The sequence below is a fragment of the Colobus angolensis genome, unplaced genomic scaffold (genome assembly GCF_000951035.1).
Source record: "Colobus angolensis palliatus isolate OR3802 unplaced genomic scaffold, Cang.pa_1.0 Scaffold59, whole genome shotgun sequence".
Classification (NCBI taxonomy): Eukaryota; Metazoa; Chordata; class Mammalia; order Primates; family Cercopithecidae; genus Colobus; species Colobus angolensis.
The window spans coordinates 10,077,944-10,082,974 of record NW_012119487.1 but is presented as its reverse complement, the minus strand read 5'-3'; positions in this window follow the sequence as shown (position 1 = coordinate 10,082,974).

The following is a 5,031-nucleotide window of genomic DNA, read 5'->3' as shown; positions in this document are numbered from 1 at the left end:
GGGGCGGGGCTGAGACGGTCGGGGTCGGGGTCCGGGTCGGGGTCGGGGTCCGCGTCGCTGTCCGTCCGCCTGTCAGTTGTCCGTCGCTTGCTCCGTCGTGTTCTCGCGCGTTCTTTACTCATTCCTTTTTCCTGCCTTCCCCGAGCCGCCCGGGAGCCAGGCACTGTTCTGGCCGCCGGGAGACTGCGGAGAACACGGTCCCAGTTCTTCTGTGCTCGGCGTCTGCTGCAGGGTTCCCCAACCTCCACACTATCGACCACGCGGTCCGGGTCGCTCTTTGCTGCGAGGGGCTGCCCTGTATATTGTAGGATGTGGAGCAGCCTGCCTGGCTCCTGGCCGCTAACAGTAAACACCCCCTCTTCCTCAATTGCGATAACAAATGTCTCCTGCGGGACAACTCCCCCTTATTCGCGATCTGGACAGACAGGGTGGTGGGATTGACAGGAGATAGTAAAAATCATGGGGAGCGGCGGTATGTTCTGTGGAAGAAAGAAAGAGGGTGCTGAAAAAGTGAGTACTGGTCGGGGGTGGGGGCGGCGCTACCGTTAGCCAAAGGCCTGATGGAGAAGCAGCCAGTCCCGGGACACGCAGGAGGAGCGTTCCAAGCAGAGGGAACCCGATGTACAAAGGCCTGGGTTGAGAAGGGGCCTGACGCACCCCCGCAAGCCCTGGCAAGTGGAGAGGAGAAGTCTGTGAGGCCGGACCAGGTTCACAGAGTGCATGGCGGGGGTGGGGGCGGGGTTATTGTGCTTTCAAAGGAGTTGGGGTTGAGGAAGCGCTGGAGAGGCGGGTCCGATTTAGGTCCAGTAAAGAGCTTTCTAGCTGTGTGTGGACCACAGAGTTCGGAGTTCACTGGGGAAGCAGGAGAGAGGGAGGCTAGGCCATCGTCTCCTAGTCCCCACTGGGGTCCAGCTGTCAAGATATGGTTGGTTGTCTTGAGCCAGGCCAGAGTGGTCAGCTGGGGCTGAGTCTGAATCCAGGAGAGGGGCCTGCTGGATCCCACTCTGCTCTTGGGGGTGGAGGGCTGCTTGCTTGCTCAGGAATTTCACACCGCCCAGCCTGTCTGCCCACCTTTCTCACCACCCCTCCGACCCCTTCCTGGGCACACACAGGCCCCCTAGCCCTCGCCAAGTGAGGGGCCTCCCTTTTCCCCATTCCTTCTCTTTGGACTTCTCCCTTCCTAGTCCCCTTTCCTGTGCCTCTCTGTTGGGAATATCCTGACTTCACTCCTCTGGGCATTCCTAGTTCTCTGTGGAAGCCCCGGGCCCCATGTCCTGATGGGGAGCAGTGGTATGGGTAGCCTGGTCGAGGGAGGGGAGGGGCCAGGAGTCGGCACCCAACCTGATGCGCCAACCTGAGGGTCTCTAGTGAAGTGACTTCCACTGTAGCCCACTGGGGCCGAGTGTCACGATATTTCTGGAAGTGAATGGAAAAGTTCAGGGTCTTTGGCATCCACCAAAAAGTACCTTTGGCAGATTGAGTGGCGATTGGTGGGGCTCCTGCCCCTCTGTCTGCCTGTGTCCCCCACCAGGTTCCTCGCTCCTCCCGGGTCAGATTCGCGTTCAGCCATCACATGTCCCCACCCTCCCGCATAGGGCCTTGCACCCCATGGTTGGTGTGACTCTCGGCCAGCTAGTTGGACAAGGAATGAGCAGTTTGGGGAAAGGAAGAAGATGCGGTTAAAGGGCCTCCTGGCCAGGAAGCATGGACAGCCTGGCTCTGGGATGCAGCCGCTCCCCGGCTTGGCATGGGACTGGCTCAGGCACTGCCAAGGCTCTGGATGTGTGGCAGCCGTGGACAAAGCAGAAGGAATGGGACTCTGGTCACCACGGCACAGCCTGGGCCGGCCTCTCCGCCTTCCTCAGTCTCCATGGTGTGCTCAGCAGAGGAGCTACTGTCTGGGGCGCCTTCACTCTTAACAGGTGCATCTTCTCTTGGCTCCTTCCAGACGAGGGTCCGGCTCTACTCCATTTTTCGAGAAACTGGAGGCCGGGACGGCAGGTACATAGCTGTGAAGTGGCAGAAGTGGAATTTGAACCGAGCTCTGTCTGAGCCCAGTGCCCGTTGCTTTGACCATGGTGTCACAGCATCTCCTGGACCGACGCCCTGCGGAATCAGGGAGGGCGTGTGGGGAGGGCCAAGAACTGTTGGCTGTGTGTGTCTCGGTCCGGCCTTCTCGGGGGGTGGGCACCGAGGACTTCACCAGGCCCTCTGTGTGGGTCATGCGGGAGGAACCTGTGGGGAGGGGCCCACCAAGCTCTTAGTCTTCTACAGATCCCCCGCTGTCCCCAGCCTTGCTCCCTGGAGGAGGAGGGTGCAGCCAGGTGGGGCAGGTGAAAGGGGAAAGCGAGCACTGGAGGCTGGGGCAGACCTGGACACCCTCACCCAGCCGGAGGAGGCCAGCTGCCTGGAAACTGGGGATGGAGGTGACCCAACCCTAGAAGCACCCAGGTGGGAAGTGGGGGGCAGCGACGCAGAGGGCCAGGACTGAGGGGCGTGGGACGGTGTGGGAAAGGAGGTGGCAGTGCGGTGGCATGCTGGCATGAGGGCGCTGGGTGGCTGAGTGGGTCGGACGGTCTTTGCCCTCACGTTCCTGTTGCCTCTTCGGGCCCAGATCTGGCCAGTGTTTGTGTCAGCTCCCTGCTGCTGCAGAGCAGAAGGAAGGAGAGAGCCCGGGAGACTGAGCCACACAGGAAGCAAATGAGAACACAGAGCAGGACTGGGAGACATGGGCTCGGGGGTGGGGGGTGGGGGGGGTGTGCACCGCTGCCCTTGGCTCTTGGGCAAAGCTCATGACCTGTTTCTGAGAGTCTGAGGCCCACTTGACTTGGGTGAGAGCCAGGAAGGCACTCCCCAGCCCGGGGCCGTGAAGCTGGGGTCTCTTCCTGTGCCCTAGGATGCTCTCCCCACTCTGGATCCCAGCAGCCTCATCCTCCAGGAGGCCCTCTGGACTTCCCCTTGACTGGGCCAGGTCCCTACACAATAAACAGCCATGAGATACGGGAAAAAAGGACTGAGAGATGTCGCCAGCCCTCAAGGGGCCAGAGGGGCAGCAAAAGGAATCTTTACTGTGAAGTTGGGGTAAAACCTTGGTCAAGCTGGGGGGACCCCCTCCCTGGAGCAGAGGGAGCTGTGGACACTGGAGAGGCTTGGCCGGGACAAGACAGGCTTGGAGGCTGAGTGGATGCAGGAGGAGCAGAGCTGGGGAGGAGTTCAGAGGCCTCTGCAGAGCTGGGGCTGTGGATGTGGGGGCAGGGACAGGCGAGGGGGGCGCGGTGCTAGGAGGGAAGGGGGGCCAAGCCGGCCTCGGACCAGGGCCTGCTGGGGTTCTGGGGGGATCCTGAGGACCAAGGCAGGCAGAGGCCAGGGACACCCCAGGGGCCTTCGGCGTCACACCCTGCCTATTTGGGATGGAAAAAACGTTCTAAGGGACGTCAGGGAACAGCAGCGGAAGTGCGTGTGGCTTTGCTATGGCAACCAGGCCTGTTTCTATAGAATTTAGCGGCCTGGGCTTGGGCCGGGGGGCTGAGACAGGGGCTGGGCTGGGGCGGGCAGTCTGTGGGTGCCCTGGGCAGGCTCTGTGATGCCAGTGGCCATGCTCGGAGCTCTGGCCACAGTCCAGCCAGCCGGCCACACACAGCCCTGTGGCAGGCGGGGCGAAGGCTCCTGGAGCCATCCCAGGCTCCTTCCAGGGCAGTTGCAGGCCTCACAGGCACACCCACCCAGGGCTCGCTCCACACGTATTCAGGGAACCCCCATACCCACCTGCCCTGGGTTGCTAGAGGAGCTGCTTTCAGGCTGGGCCTGGCCTCAGCAGGGAGCTGCATGTGGAATCCGCCATCGCCCCCGCTCAGCAGGGCTCCCCTGGGCTGCTGCCAAGTGGGCGGGGACCCCTGACCCACACCCCCTCCAAGTGTGTCTGCAGGGAAAGGGGTGGGTGTCCGCATCCCACGTGCCCCCAGGGCGATGCCCCAGCAGAGCCCTCTAAGCCCAGCTTGTGGGGGCTGGGGAGGGGCTCCTGAGGGGTTTGCCGAAGAGGGGCTGGGGTGGGGGCAGAGGGGCTGAGGAAGACTCCGCCTCCTTATTGTTCAGTGGGTGCCCCCAGGGCCTCGGGAATCCCTGCTATGTGGATGTGGGGTGGACAAAGACCCCGGGCCTGAATCCCAGTTTCAGGTGAGGTCAGGGAGGGGCTGCCCTGTGTTGGCCCTGGGAGGAGGGGACAGTGGGGGGCCAATCCTACCCTTCTCCTCTGCACAGTGCCGACCCATGCACCTGGTCCCTGAAGGTCAGCACTGGCCTTCCCCAGGGTGGATGCTGCGCTTCCTCAAGGACTTTTCTCTTTCAAAGATCGAATCCCCCTGGAGCATCCAGCATGGGTAGGGGTGGGCGGTGCTCGGGCGGACGGTGTGGACGGACGGTGTGGACGGGGCGGGCGGTGCTCAGGTGGGCGGTGTGGTGGAGACATGGAAGGAGGGGCAGAGGGGCTGGTGGGGAAAGCCCTTCCTCGGCCCCTAGCTGCCCCTGTAGCTTCTCCCAGTTTGGGAAGAGGCTCCGATGCTATGGAGCACCCCCCACTTCCCCAGCGCTGGGGAACTGGGGGGTGGAGAGACCTGAGCACCGGAGGGGAGTTCTCAGTCTGGCTGACAGTTTCCTGCTCGGCCAGCCCCAGCCTTGATGAGTGTGGGGTGGGAAAGAGGCACCCTCCCTCTGGGGGACAGGGCACGCCCCCAGGACAGCCTCCCAGCCACAGGGGTGCCAAGCTATTGCACATCCCAGCTGCGGCCCGAGGGGTCCTCTCCCTACTGGGGAAACCGTTATTGCAAAACCCAGCCCCTGGGACTGGGCTGAGGTGAGGCCTTGGGCATCTTGCTCAATTTCGAGGTGCAGGGGTTGGATCCTGCCTTAGGGCGGGACACAAACATTCCCTGGCCTCCAGCCCTGGGGTCCCTCCCACCTCCGTGTCCCTGGCTGGGGCTGAACACTGAACCCAAGTGAACTGGGAAGCAGCGTCATGTGCAGAGCATCCCCCTC